Consider the following 12,638-nt stretch of genomic DNA (forward strand, 5'->3'; position numbering starts at 1 on the left):
ACGATCATACGAAAGGGAATAAAGGAAACCGCTCTATCGTCTAAACGCTCTCGTGCGCCAAAAGGCACCACCCTGCCCCGTGTGAGGCTCGAACTCACGACCTTCACATTATGAGACTGACGCGCTGCCTAACTGCGCCAACGAGGCATGTGCTTCAGCTGGGCTGAGCGGTGAAGCACTAGCTTCCAGTTATCGTCTGCCATTCGGTGGACCTCCAAAAATACTGCTCGCCCTCAGCCCTCATGTCAGGATGGCCGAGCGGTCTAAGGCGCTGCGTTCAGGTCGCAGTCTCCCCTGGAGGCGTGGGTTCGAATCCCACTTCTGACAAGGCTAACCTTTGGCTGTGGGCTCAGGCTGGAGTCTTTAACCCTCTGGCGAGTTGATTTTAAACCTTAACAAGAGCACTGCGACGACACGGCCACGCATTACACGAACAGGAGAGCAATACCACGACTGCGTTTATACCACACTAGTCCTACAAAAACACTGGATTTCAAGGGCATTGCGCGTCCAACGATTTCAGAGGACGCCACGCAATTTAATGAGATTCAGGGAAACTACTTGAAAAAGACACACGTTTTCTCAGAATGTCATGCTGTCTGGCCTCCAGGGGAGCCGAAGAGCCTTTTTGGCCCCAGGAGAAATGGACGATCACACGAAAGGGAATAAAGGAAACCGCTCTATCGTCTAAATGCTCTTGTGCGCCAAAAGGCACCACCCTGCCCCGTGTGAGGCTCGAACTCACGACCTTCAGATTATGAGACTGACGCGCTGCCTAACTGCGCCAACGAGGCATGTGCTTAGGCTGGGCTGAGCGGTGAAGCACTAGCTTCCAGTTATCGTCTGCCATTCGGTGGACCTCCAAAAATACTGCTCGCCCTCAGCCCTCATGTCAGGATGGCCGAGCGGTCTAAGGCGCTGCGTTCAGGTCGCAGTCTCCCCTGGAGGCGTGGGTTCGAATCCCACTTCTGACAAGGCTAACCTTTGGCTGTGGGCTCAGGCTGGAGTCTTTAACCCTCTGGCGAGTTGATTTTAAACCTTAACAAGAGCACTGCGACGACACGGCCACGCATTACACGAACAGGAGAGCAATACCACGACTGCGTTTATACCACACTAGTCCTACAAAAACACTGGATTTCAAGGGCATTGCGCGTCCAACGATTTCAGAGGACGCCACGCAATTTAATGAGATTCAGGGAAACTACTTGAAAAAGACACACGTTTTCTCAGAATGTCATGCTGTCTGGCCTCCAGGGGAGCCGAAGAGCCTTTTTGGCCCCAGGAGAAATGGACGATCACACGAAAGGGAATAAAGGAAACCGCTCTATCGTCTAAACGCTCTCGTGCGCCAAAAGGCACCACCCTGCCCCGTGTGAGGCTCGAACTCACGACCTTCAGATTATGAGACTGACGCGCTGCCTAACTGCGCCAACGAGGCATGTGCTTTGGCTGGGCTGAGCGGTGAAGCACTAGCTTCCAGTTATCGTCTGCCATTCGGTGGAGCTCCAAAAATACTGCTCGCCCTCAGCCCTCTTGTCAGGATGGCCGAGCGGTCTAAGGCGCTGCGTTCAGGTCGCAGTCTCCCCTGGAGGCGTGGGTTCGAATCCCACTTCTGACAAGGCTAACCTTTGGCTGTGGGCTCAGGCTGGAGTCTTTAACCCTCTGGCGAGTTGATTTTAAACCTTAACAAGAGCACTGCGACGACACGGCCACGCATTACACGAACAGGAGAGCAATACCACGACTGCGTTTATACCACACTAGTCCTACAAAAACACTGGATTTCAAGGGCATTGCGCGTCCAACGATTTCAGAGGACGCCACGCAATTTAATGAGATTCAGGGAAACTACTTGAAAAAGACACACGTTTTCTCAGAATGTCATGCTGTCTGGCCTCCAGGGGAGCCGAAGAGCCTTTTTGGCCCCAGGAGAAATGGACGATCACACGAAAGGGAATAAAGGAAACCGCTCTATCGTCTAAACGCTCTCGTGCGCCAAAAGGCACCACCCTGCCCCGTGTGAGGCTCGAACTCACGACCTTCAGATTATGAGACTGACGCGCTGCCTAACTGCGCCAACGAGGCATGTGCTTTGGCTGGGCTGAGCGGTGAAGCACTAACTTCCAGTTATCGTCTGCCATTCGGTGGACCTCCAAAAATACTGCTCGCCCTCAGCCCTCTTGTCAGGATGGCCGAGCGGTCTAAGGCGCTGCGTTCAGGTCGCAGTCTCCCCTGGAGGCGTGGGTTCGAATCCCACTTCTGACAAGGCTAACCTTTGGCTGTGGGCTCAGGCTGGAGTCTTTAACCCTCTGGCGAGTTGATTTTAAACCTTAACAAGAGCACTGCGACGACACGGCCACGCATTACACGAACAGGAGAGCAATACCACGACTGCGTTTATACCACACTAGTCCTACAAAAACACTGGATTTCAAGGGCATTGCGCGTCCAACGATTTCAGAGGACGCCACGCAATTTAATGAGATTCAGGGAAACTACTTGAAAAAGACACACGTTTTCTCAGAATGTCATGCTGTCTGGCCTCCAGGGGAGCCGAAGAGCCTTTTTGGCCCCAGGAGAAATGGACGATCACACGAAAGGGAATAAAGGAAACCGCTCTATCGTCTAAACGCTCTCGTGCGCCAAAAGGCACCACCCTGCCCCGTGTGAGGCTCGAACTCACGACCTTCAGATTATGAGACTGACGCGCTGCCTAACTGCGCCAACGAGGCATGTGCTTCAGCTGGGCTGAGCGGTGAAGCACTAGCTTCCAGTTATCGTCTGCCATTCGGTGGACCTCCAAAAATACTGCTCGCCCTCAGCCCTCATGTCAGGATGGCCGAGCGGTCTAAGGCGCTGCGTTCAGGTCGCAGTCTCCCCTGGAGGCGTGGGTTCGAATCCCACTTCTGACAAGGCTAACCTTTGGCTGTGGGCTCAGGCTGGAGTCTTTAACCCTCTGGCGAGTTGATTTTAAACCTTAACAAGAGCACTGCGACGACACGGCCACGCATTACACGAACAGGAGAGCAATACCACGACTGCGTTTATACCACACTAGTCCTACAAAAACACTGCATTTCAAGGGCATTGCGCGTCCAACGATTTCAGAGGACGCCACGCAATTTAATGAGATTCAGGGAAACTACTTGAAAAAGACACACGTTTTCTCAGAATGTCATGCTGTCTGGCCTACAGGGGAGCCGAAGAGCCTTTTTGGCCCCAGGAGAAATGGACGATCATACGAAAGGGAATAAAGGAAACCGCTCTATCGTCTAAACGCTCTCGTGCGCCAAAAGGCACCACCCTGCCCCGTGTGAGGCTCGAACTCACGACCTTCACATTATGAGACTGACGCGCTGCCTAACTGCGCCAACGAGGCATGTGCTTCAGCTGGGCTGAGCGGTGAAGCACTAGCTTCCAGTTATCGTCTGCCATTCGGTGGACCTCCAAAAATACTGCTCGCCCTCAGCCCTCATGTCAGGATGGCCGAGCGGTCTAAGGCGCTGCGTTCAGGTCGCAGTCTCCCCTGGAGGCGTGGGTTCGAATCCCACTTCTGACAAGGCTAACCTTTGGCTGTGGGCTCAGGCTGGAGTCTTTAACCCTCTGGCGAGTTGATTTTAAACCTTAACAAGAGCACTGCGACGACACGGCCACGCATTACACGAACAGGAGAGCAATACCACGACTGCGTTTATACCACACTAGTCCTACAAAAACACTGGATTTCAAGGGCATTGCGCGTCCAACGATTTCAGAGGACGCCACGCAATTTAATGAGATTCAGGGAAACTACTTGAAAAAGACACACGTTTTCTCAGAATGTCATGCTGTCTGGCCTCCAGGGGAGCCGAAGAGCCTTTTTGGCCCCAGGAGAAATGGACGATCACACGAAAGGGAATAAAGGAAACCGCTCTATCGTCTAAATGCTCTTGTGCGCCAAAAGGCACCACCCTGCCCCGTGTGAGGCTCGAACTCACGACCTTCAGATTATGAGACTGACGCGCTGCCTAACTGCGCCAACGAGGCATGTGCTTAGGCTGGGCTGAGCGGTGAAGCACTAGCTTCCAGTTATCGTCTGCCATTCGGTGGACCTCCAAAAATACTGCTCGCCCTCAGCCCTCATGTCAGGATGGCCGAGCGGTCTAAGGCGCTGCGTTCAGGTCGCAGTCTCCCCTGGAGGCGTGGGTTCGAATCCCACTTCTGACAAGGCTAACCTTTGGCTGTGGGCTCAGGCTGGAGTCTTTAACCCTCTGGCGAGTTGATTTTAAACCTTAACAAGAGCACTGCGACGACACGGCCACGCATTACACGAACAGGAGAGCAATACCACGACTGCGTTTATACCACACTAGTCCTACAAAAACACTGGATTTCAAGGGCATTGCGCGTCCAACGATTTCAGAGGACGCCACGCAATTTAATGAGATTCAGGGAAACTACTTGAAAAAGACACACGTTTTCTCAGAATGTCATGCTGTCTGGCCTCCAGGGGAGCCGAAGAGCCTTTTTGGCCCCAGGAGAAATGGACGATCACACGAAAGGGAATAAAGGAAACCGCTCTATCGTCTAAACGCTCTCGTGCGCCAAAAGGCACCACCCTGCCCCGTGTGAGGCTCGAACTCACGACCTTCAGATTATGAGACTGACGCGCTGCCTAACTGCGCCAACGAGGCATGTGCTTCAGCTGGGCTGAGCGGTGAAGCACTAGCTTCCAGTTATCGTCTGCCATTCGGTGGAGCTCCAAAAATACTGCTCGCCCTCAGCCCTCATGTCAGGATGGCCGAGCGGTCTAAGGCGCTGCGTTCAGGTCGCAGTCTCCCCTGGAGGCGTGGGTTCGAATCCCACTTCTGACAAGGCTAACCTTTGGCTGTGGGCTCAGGCTGGAGTCTTTAACCCTCTGGCGAGTTGATTTTAAACCTTAACAAGAGCACTGCGACGACACGGCCACGCATTACACGAACAGGAGAGCAATACCACGACTGCGTTTATACCACACTAGTCCTACAAAAACACTGGATTTCAAGGGCATTGCGCGTCCAACGATTTCAGAGGACGCCACGCAATTTAATGAGATTCAGGGAAACTACTTGAAAAAGACACACGTTTTCTCAGAATGTCATGCTGTCTGGCCTCCAGGGGAGCCGAAGAGCCTTTTTGGCCCCAGGAGAAATGGACGATCACACGAAAGGGAATAAAGGAAACCGCTCTATCGTCTAAACGCTCTCGTGCGCCAAAAGGCACCACCCTGCCCCGTGTGAGGCTCGAACTCACGACCTTCAGATTATGAGACTGACGCGCTGCCTAACTGCGCCAACGAGGCATGTGCTTTGGCTGGGCTGAGCGGTGAAGCACTAACTTCCAGTTATCGTCTGCCATTCGGTGGAGGTCCAAAAATACTGCTCGCCCTCAGCCCTCTTGTCAGGATGGCCGAGCGGTCTAAGGCGCTGCGTTCAGGTCGCAGTCTCCCCTGGAGGCGTGGGTTCGAATCCCACTTCTGACAAGGCTAACCTTTGGCTGTGGGCTCAGGCTGGAGTCTTTAACCCTCTGGCGAGTTGATTTTAAACCTTAACAAGAGCACTGCGACGACACGGCCACGCATTACACGAACAGGAGAGCAATACCATGACTGTGTTTATACCACACTAGTCCTACAAAAACACTGGATTTCAAGGGCATTGCGCGTCCAACGATTTCAGAGGACGCCACGCAATTTAATGAGATTCAGGGAAACTACTTGAAAAAGACACACGTTTTCTCAGAATGTCATGCTGTCTGGCCTCCAGGGGAGCCGAAGAGCCTTTTTGGCCCCAGGAGAAATGGACGATCACACGAAAGGGAATAAAGGAAACCGCTCTATCGTCTAAACGCTCTCGTGCGCCAAAAGGCACCACCCTGCCCCGTGTGAGGCTCGAACTCACGACCTTCACATTATGAGACTGACGCGCTGCCTAACTGCGCCAACGAGGCATGTGCTTCAGCTGGGCTGAGCGGTGAAGCACTAGCTTCCAGTTATCGTCTGCCATTCGGTGGACCTCCAAAAATACTGCTCGCCCTCAGCCCTCATGTCAGGATGGCCGAGCGGTCTAAGGCGCTGCGTTCAGGTCGCAGTCTCCCCTGGAGGCGTGGGTTCGAATCCCACTTCTGACAAGGCTAACCTTTGGCTGTGGGCTCAGGCTGGAGTCTTTAACCCTCTGGCGAGTTGATTTTAAACCTTAACAAGAGCACTGCGACGACACGGCCACGCATTACACGAACAGGAGAGCAATACCACGACTGCGTTTATACCACACTAGTCCTACAAAAACACTGCATTTCAAGGGCATTGCGCGTCCAACGATTTCAGAGGACGCCACGCAATTTAATGAGATTCAGGGAAACTACTTGAAAAAGACACACGTTTTCTCAGAATGTCATGCTGTCTGGCCTACAGGGGAGCCGAAGAGCCTTTTTGGCCCCAGGAGAAATGGACGATCATACGAAAGGGAATAAAGGAAACCGCTCTATCGTCTAAACGCTCTCGTGCGCCAAAAGGCACCACCCTGCCCCGTGTGAGGCTCGAACTCACGACCTTCACATTATGAGACTGACGCGCTGCCTAACTGCGCCAACGAGGCATGTGCTTCAGCTGGGCTGAGCGGTGAAGCACTAGCTTCCAGTTATCGTCTGCCATTCGGTGGACCTCCAAAAATACTGCTCGCCCTCAGCCCTCATGTCAGGATGGCCGAGCGGTCTAAGGCGCTGCGTTCAGGTCGCAGTCTCCCCTGGAGGCGTGGGTTCGAATCCCACTTCTGACAAGGCTAACCTTTGGCTGTGGGCTCAGGCTGGAGTCTTTAACCCTCTGGCGAGTTGATTTTAAACCTTAACAAGAGCACTGCGACGACACGGCCACGCATTACACGAACAGGAGAGCAATACCACGACTGCGTTTATACCACACTAGTCCTACAAAAACACTGGATTTCAAGGGCATTGCGCGTCCAACGATTTCAGAGGACGCCACGCAATTTAATGAGATTCAGGGAAACTACTTGAAAAAGACACACGTTTTCTCAGAATGTCATGCTGTCTGGCCTCCAGGGGAGCCGAAGAGCCTTTTTGGCCCCAGGAGAAATGGACGATCACACGAAAGGGAATAAAGGAAACCGCTCTATCGTCTAAATGCTCTTGTGCGCCAAAAGGCACCACCCTGCCCCGTGTGAGGCTCGAACTCACGACCTTCAGATTATGAGACTGACGCGCTGCCTAACTGCGCCAACGAGGCATGTGCTTAGGCTGGGCTGAGCGGTGAAGCACTAGCTTCCAGTTATCGTCTGCCATTCGGTGGACCTCCAAAAATACTGCTCGCCCTCAGCCCTCATGTCAGGATGGCCGAGCGGTCTAAGGCGCTGCGTTCAGGTCGCAGTCTCCCCTGGAGGCGTGGGTTCGAATCCCACTTCTGACAAGGCTAACCTTTGGCTGTGGGCTCAGGCTGGAGTCTTTAACCCTCTGGCGAGTTGATTTTAAACCTTAACAAGAGCACTGCGACGACACGGCCACGCATTACACGAACAGGAGAGCAATACCACGACTGCGTTTATACCACACTAGTCCTACAAAAACACTGGATTTCAAGGGCATTGCGCGTCCAACGATTTCAGAGGACGCCACGCAATTTAATGAGATTCAGGGAAACTACTTGAAAAAGACACACGTTTTCTCAGAATGTCATGCTGTCTGGCCTCCAGGGGAGCCGAAGAGCCTTTTTGGCCCCAGGAGAAATGGACGATCACACGAAAGGGAATAAAGGAAACCGCTCTATCGTCTAAACGCTCTCGTGCGCCAAAAGGCACCACCCTGCCCCGTGTGAGGCTCGAACTCACGACCTTCAGATTATGAGACTGACGCGCTGCCTAACTGCGCCAACGAGGCATGTGCTTCAGCTGGGCTGAGCGGTGAAGCACTAGCTTCCAGTTATCGTCTGCCATTCGGTGGACCTCCAAAAATACTGCTCGCCCTCAGCCCTCATGTCAGGATGGCCGAGCGGTCTAAGGCGCTGCGTTCAGGTCGCAGTCTCCCCTGGAGGCGTGGGTTCGAATCCCACTTCTGACAAGGCTAACCTTTGGCTGTGGGCTCAGGCTGGAGTCTTTAACCCTCTGGCGAGTTGATTTTAAACCTTAACAAGAGCACTGCGACGACACGGCCACGCATTACACGAACAGGAGAGCAATACCACGACTGCGTTTATACCACACTAGTCCTACAAAAACACTGGATTTCAAGGGCATTGCGCGTCCAACGATTTCAGAGGACGCCACGCAATTTAATGAGATTCAGGGAAACTACTTGAAAAAGACACACGTTTTCTCAGAATGTCATGCTGTCTGGCCTCCAGGGGAGCCGAAGAGCCTTTTTGGCCCCAGGAGAAATGGACGATCACACGAAAGGGAATAAAGGAAACCGCTCTATCGTCTAAACGCTCTTGTGCGCCAAAAGGCACCACCCTGCCCCGTGTGAGGCTCGAACTCACGACCTTCAGATTATGAGACTGACGCGCTGCCTAACTGCGCCAACGAGGCATGTGCTTTGGCTGGGCTGAGCGGTGAAGCACTAACTTCCAGTTATCGTCTGCCATTCGGTGGAGCTCCAAAAATACTGCTCGCCCTCAGCCCTCTTGTCAGGATGGCCGAGCGGTCTAAGGCGCTGCGTTCAGGTCGCAGTCTCCCCTGGAGGCGTGGGTTCGAATCCCACTTCTGACAAGGCTAACCTTTGGCTGTGGGCTCAGGCTGGAGTCTTTAACCCTCTGGCGAGTTGATTTTAAACCTTAACAAGAGCACTGCGACGACACGGCCACGCATTACACGAACAGGAGAGCAATACCACGACTGCGTTTATACCACACTAGTCCTACAAAAACACTGGATTTCAAGGGCATTGCGCGTCCAACGATTTCAGAGGACGCCACGCAATTTAATGAGATTCAGGGAAACTACTTGAAAAAGACACACGTTTTCTCAGAATGTCATGCTGTCTGGCCTCCAGGGGAGCCGAAGAGCCTTTTTGGCCCCAGGAGAAATGGACGATCACACGAAAGGGAATAAAGGAAACCGCTCTATCGTCTAAACGCTCTCGTGCGCCAAAAGGCACCACCCTGCCCCGTGTGAGGCTCGAACTCACGACCTTCAGATTATGAGACTGACGCGCTGCCTAACTGCGCCAACGAGGCATGTGCTTTGGCTGGGCTGAGCGGTGAAGCACTAACTTCCAGTTATCGTCTGCCATTCGGTGGAGCTCCAAAAATACTGCTCGCCCTCAGCCCTCTTGTCAGGATGGCCGAGCGGTCTAAGGCGCTGCGTTCAGGTCGCAGTCTCCCCTGGAGGCGTGGGTTCGAATCCCACTTCTGACAAGGCTAACCTTTGGCTGTGGGCTCAGGCTGGAGTCTTTAACCCTCTGGCGAGTTGATTTTAAACCTTAACAAGAGCACTGCGACGACACGGCCACGCATTACACGAACAGGAGAGCAATACCATGACTGTGTTTATACCACACTAGTCCTACAAAAACACTGGATTTCAAGGGCATTGCGCGTCCAACGATTTCAGAGGACGCCACGCAATTTAATGAGATTCAGGGAAACTACTTGAAAAAGACACACGTTTTCTCAGAATGTCATGCTGTCTGGCCTCCAGGGGAGCCGAAGAGCCTTTTTGGCCCCAGGAGAAATGGACGATCACACGAAAGGGAATAAAGGAAACCGCTCTATCGTCTAAACGCTCTCGTGCGCCAAAAGGCACCACCCTGCCCCGTGTGAGGCTCGAACTCACGACCTTCAGATTATGAGACTGACGCGCTGCCTAACTGCGCCAACGAGGCATGTGCTTCAGCTGGGCTGAGCGGTGAAGCACTAGCTTCCAGTTATCGTCTGCCATTCGGTGGACCTCCAAAAATACTGCTCGCCCTCAGCCCTCTTGTCAGGATGGCCGAGCGGTCTAAGGCGCTGCGTTCAGGTCGCAGTCTCCCCTGGAGGCGTGGGTTCGAATCCCACTTCTGACAAGGCTAACCTTTGGCTGTGGGCTCAGGCTGGAGTCTTTAACCCTCTGGCGAGTTGATTTTAAACCTTAACAAGAGCACTGCGACGACACGGCCACGCATTACACGAACAGGAGAGCAATACCACGACTGCGTTTATACCACACTAGTCCTACAAAAACACTGGATTTCAAGGGCATTGCGCGTCCAACGATTTCAGAGGACGCCACGCAATTTAATGAGATTCAGGGAAACTACTTGAAAAAGACACACGTTTTCTCAGAATGTCATGCTGTCTGGCCTCCAGGGGAGCCGAAGAGCCTTTTTGGCCCCAGGAGAAATGGACGATCACACGAAAGGGAATAAAGGAAACCGCTCTATCGTCTAAACGCTCTCGTGCGCCAAAAGGCACCACCCTGCCCCGTGTGAGGCTCGAACTCACGACCTTCAGATTATGAGACTGACGCGCTGCCTAACTGCGCCAACGAGGCATGTGCTTCAGCTGGGCTGAGCGGTGAAGCACTAGCTTCCAGTTATCGTCTGCCATTCGGTGGACCTCCAAAAATACTGCTCGCCCTCAGCCCTCATGTCAGGATGGCCGAGCGGTCTAAGGCGCTGCGTTCAGGTCGCAGTCTCCCCTGGAGGCGTGGGTTCGAATCCCACTTCTGACAAGGCTAACCTTTGGCTGTGGGCTCAGGCTGGAGTCTTTAACCCTCTGGCGAGTTGATTTTAAACCTTAACAAGAGCACTGCGACGACACGGCCACGCATTACACGAACAGGAGAGCAATACCACGACTGCGTTTATACCACACTAGTCCTACAAAAACACTGGATTTCAAGGGCATTGCGCGTCCAACGATTTCAGAGGACGCCACGCAATTTAATGAGATTCAGGGAAACTACTTGAAAAAGACACACGTTTTCTCAGAATGTCATGCTGTCTGGCCTCCAGGGGAGCCGAAGAGCCTTTTTGGCCCCAGGAGAAATGGCCGATCACACGAAAGGGAATAAAGGAAACCGCTCTATCGTCTAATCGCTCTCGTGCGCCAAAAGGCACCACCCTGCCCCGTGTGAGGCTCGAACTCACGACCTTCAGATTATGAGACTGACGCGCTGCCTAACTGCGCCAACGAGGCATGTGCTTCGGCTGGGCTGAGCAGTGAAGCACTAGCTTCCAGTTATCGTCTGCCATTCGGTGGACCTCCAAAAATACTGCTCGCCCTCAGCCCTCGTGTCAGGATGGCCGAGCGGTCTAAGGCGCTGCGTTCAGGTCGCAGTCTCCCCTGGAGGCGTGGGTTCGAATCCCACTTCTGACAAGGCTAACCTTTGGCTGTGGGCTCAGGCTGGAGTCTTTAACCCTCTGGCGAGTTGATTTTAAACCTTAACAAGAGCACTGCGACGACACGGCCACGCATTACAGGAACAGGAGAGCAATACCACGACAGCGTTTATACCACACTAGTCCTACAAAAACACTGGATTTCAAGGGCATTGCGCGTCCAACGATTTCAGAGGACGCCACGCAATTTAATGAGATTCAGGGAAACTACTTGAAAAAGACACACGTTTTCTCAGAATGTCATGCTGTCTGGCCTCCAGGGGAGCCGAAGAGCCTTTTTGGCCCCAGGAGAAATGGACGATCACACGAAAGGGAATAAAGGAAACCGCTCTATCGTCTAAACGCTCTCGTGCGCCAAAAGGCACCACCCTGCCCCGTGTGAGGCTCGAACTCACGACCTTCAGATTATGAGACTGACGCGCTGCCTAACTGCGCCAACGAGGCATGTGCTTTGGCTGGGCTGAGCGGTGAAGCACTAACTTCCAGTTATCGTCTGCCATTCGGTGGAGCTCCAAAAATACTGCTCGCCCTCAGCCCTCTTGTCAGGATGGCCGAGCGGTCTAAGGCGCTGCGTTCAGGTCGCAGTCTCCCCTGGAGGCGTGGGTTCGAATCCCACTTCTGACAAGGCTAACCTTTGGCTGTGGGCTCAGGCTGGAGTCTTTAACCCTCTGGCGAGTTGATTTTAAACCTTAACAAGAGCACTGCGACGACACGGCCACGCATTACACGAACAGGAGAGCAATACCACGACTGCGTTTATACCACACTAGTCCTACAAAAACACTGGATTTCAAGGGCATTGCGCGTCCAACGATTTCAGAGGACGCCACGCAATTTAATGAGATTCAGGGAAACTACTTGAAAAAGACACACGTTTTCTCAGAATGTCATGCTGTCTGGCCTCCAGGGGAGCCGAAGAGCCTTTTTGGCCCCAGGAGAAATGGACGATCACACGAAAGGGAATAAAGGAAACCGCTCTATCGTCTAAACGCTCTCGTGCGCCAAAAGGCACCACCCTGCCCCGTGTGAGGCTCGAACTCACGACCTTCAGATTATGAGACTGACGCGCTGCCTAACTGCGCCAACGAGGCATGTGCTTTGGCTGGGCTGAGCGGTGAAGCACTAACTTCCAGTTATCGTCTGCCATTCGGTGGAGGTCCAAAAATACTGCTCGCCCTCAGCCCTCTTGTCAGGATGGCCGAGCGGTCTAAGGCGCTGCGTTCAGGTCGCAGTCTCCCCTGGAGGCGTGGGTTCGAATCCCACTTCTGACAAGGCTAACCTTTGGCTGT

The 12,638-nt window shown here is 53.3% G+C and overlaps 18 non-coding genes across 18 annotated transcripts; all 18 read left to right on the plus strand.

Moving 5' to 3' along the window:
• Window positions 1–1,538: 1,538 nt before the first annotated feature.
• On the plus strand, window positions 1,539–1,621 carry trnal-cag (transfer RNA leucine (anticodon CAG)). The gene has a single exon. It is a non-coding gene; the product is annotated as a tRNA-Leu (tRNA).
• Window positions 1,622–2,185: 564 nt separating this feature from the next.
• Window positions 2,186–2,268, plus strand: trnal-cag (transfer RNA leucine (anticodon CAG)). Its single transcript has one exon. It is a non-coding gene; the product is annotated as a tRNA-Leu (tRNA).
• Window positions 2,269–2,832: 564 nt separating this feature from the next.
• On the plus strand, window positions 2,833–2,915 carry trnal-cag (transfer RNA leucine (anticodon CAG)). Its single transcript has one exon. It is a non-coding gene; the product is annotated as a tRNA-Leu (tRNA).
• A 564-nt stretch (window positions 2,916–3,479) lies between these two features.
• Window positions 3,480–3,562, plus strand: trnal-cag (transfer RNA leucine (anticodon CAG)). The gene has a single exon. It is a non-coding gene; the product is annotated as a tRNA-Leu (tRNA).
• Window positions 3,563–4,126: 564 nt separating this feature from the next.
• trnal-cag (transfer RNA leucine (anticodon CAG)) lies at window positions 4,127–4,209 on the plus strand. Its single transcript has one exon. It is a non-coding gene; the product is annotated as a tRNA-Leu (tRNA).
• Window positions 4,210–4,773: 564 nt separating this feature from the next.
• Window positions 4,774–4,856, plus strand: trnal-cag (transfer RNA leucine (anticodon CAG)). Its single transcript has one exon. It is a non-coding gene; the product is annotated as a tRNA-Leu (tRNA).
• A 564-nt stretch (window positions 4,857–5,420) lies between these two features.
• trnal-cag (transfer RNA leucine (anticodon CAG)) lies at window positions 5,421–5,503 on the plus strand. The gene has a single exon. It is a non-coding gene; the product is annotated as a tRNA-Leu (tRNA).
• Window positions 5,504–6,067: 564 nt separating this feature from the next.
• On the plus strand, window positions 6,068–6,150 carry trnal-cag (transfer RNA leucine (anticodon CAG)). The gene has a single exon. It is a non-coding gene; the product is annotated as a tRNA-Leu (tRNA).
• Window positions 6,151–6,714: 564 nt separating this feature from the next.
• On the plus strand, window positions 6,715–6,797 carry trnal-cag (transfer RNA leucine (anticodon CAG)). Its single transcript has one exon. It is a non-coding gene; the product is annotated as a tRNA-Leu (tRNA).
• Window positions 6,798–7,361: 564 nt separating this feature from the next.
• On the plus strand, window positions 7,362–7,444 carry trnal-cag (transfer RNA leucine (anticodon CAG)). The gene has a single exon. It is a non-coding gene; the product is annotated as a tRNA-Leu (tRNA).
• A 564-nt stretch (window positions 7,445–8,008) lies between these two features.
• trnal-cag (transfer RNA leucine (anticodon CAG)) lies at window positions 8,009–8,091 on the plus strand. Its single transcript has one exon. It is a non-coding gene; the product is annotated as a tRNA-Leu (tRNA).
• A 564-nt stretch (window positions 8,092–8,655) lies between these two features.
• On the plus strand, window positions 8,656–8,738 carry trnal-cag (transfer RNA leucine (anticodon CAG)). The gene has a single exon. It is a non-coding gene; the product is annotated as a tRNA-Leu (tRNA).
• Window positions 8,739–9,302: 564 nt separating this feature from the next.
• trnal-cag (transfer RNA leucine (anticodon CAG)) lies at window positions 9,303–9,385 on the plus strand. The gene has a single exon. It is a non-coding gene; the product is annotated as a tRNA-Leu (tRNA).
• Window positions 9,386–9,949: 564 nt separating this feature from the next.
• On the plus strand, window positions 9,950–10,032 carry trnal-cag (transfer RNA leucine (anticodon CAG)). The gene has a single exon. It is a non-coding gene; the product is annotated as a tRNA-Leu (tRNA).
• A 564-nt stretch (window positions 10,033–10,596) lies between these two features.
• trnal-cag (transfer RNA leucine (anticodon CAG)) lies at window positions 10,597–10,679 on the plus strand. Its single transcript has one exon. It is a non-coding gene; the product is annotated as a tRNA-Leu (tRNA).
• A 564-nt stretch (window positions 10,680–11,243) lies between these two features.
• trnal-cag (transfer RNA leucine (anticodon CAG)) lies at window positions 11,244–11,326 on the plus strand. The gene has a single exon. It is a non-coding gene; the product is annotated as a tRNA-Leu (tRNA).
• A 564-nt stretch (window positions 11,327–11,890) lies between these two features.
• trnal-cag (transfer RNA leucine (anticodon CAG)) lies at window positions 11,891–11,973 on the plus strand. Its single transcript has one exon. It is a non-coding gene; the product is annotated as a tRNA-Leu (tRNA).
• A 564-nt stretch (window positions 11,974–12,537) lies between these two features.
• trnal-cag (transfer RNA leucine (anticodon CAG)) lies at window positions 12,538–12,620 on the plus strand. The gene has a single exon. It is a non-coding gene; the product is annotated as a tRNA-Leu (tRNA).
• The last annotated feature ends 18 nt before the right edge of the window (window positions 12,621–12,638 follow it).

The sequence above is a fragment of the Chanodichthys erythropterus genome, chromosome 8 (genome assembly GCF_024489055.1).
Source record: "Chanodichthys erythropterus isolate Z2021 chromosome 8, ASM2448905v1, whole genome shotgun sequence".
In the NCBI taxonomy this organism is placed as follows: Eukaryota; Metazoa; Chordata; class Actinopteri; order Cypriniformes; family Xenocyprididae; genus Chanodichthys; species Chanodichthys erythropterus.